Consider the following 588-nt stretch of genomic DNA (forward strand, 5'->3'; position numbering starts at 1 on the left):
ATACGTCTCACAATCGCCATAGGACCGGCACCTTTCCCATTGTAGAGATTCTTGCAGAGAGTCTTGATGCTGAGCTCCACACCGCACCTTAGGACCGCATTGGAGCAGTATCTCACAATCTCGCTGAGCTTGTGTAGCTTTTATTGTGTGGAACCTTGGCATTAACCGCATTCTGCAGATACTCTGCCCATATCTCTGGGAGTCATGCGCTCTCTTGCTGGTGGCCGAGGAACTCGAGTGCCATCTGGACCACATGAGGCAAGCACGCATTGTCTTCCCCGTCGGCGATCGCGCTGAAGGCTCTCGCGTTTCTGCTGATGTAAGCTTGGTAAGGCAGCTCACAGTTCGGGTACCGAAGTAGGTCCGCGTCAAGCGTCTCGACGAGATTCGCATTGCCGTCTTCGACTAGCTGGTCTCGCGGAAGCCATATCGGGTCCGAGTCGTCAATCCATGTCACGCGATACTCGAGCCTAGTCTCCACGGACCTTCGGTTGTCGATGCAATCAATTTCTCCAACCTCAGTGGATAGCACCGACCGCCGGGTACGCTTGACTGGCCGTATCGCTTCCGGAGTGCGTACCCACATAC

This window comes from Plasmopara halstedii (genome assembly GCF_900000015.1).
Source record: "Plasmopara halstedii genome assembly, contig: Scaffold_555, whole genome shotgun sequence".
In the NCBI taxonomy this organism is placed as follows: Eukaryota; Oomycota; class Peronosporomycetes; order Peronosporales; family Peronosporaceae; genus Plasmopara; species Plasmopara halstedii.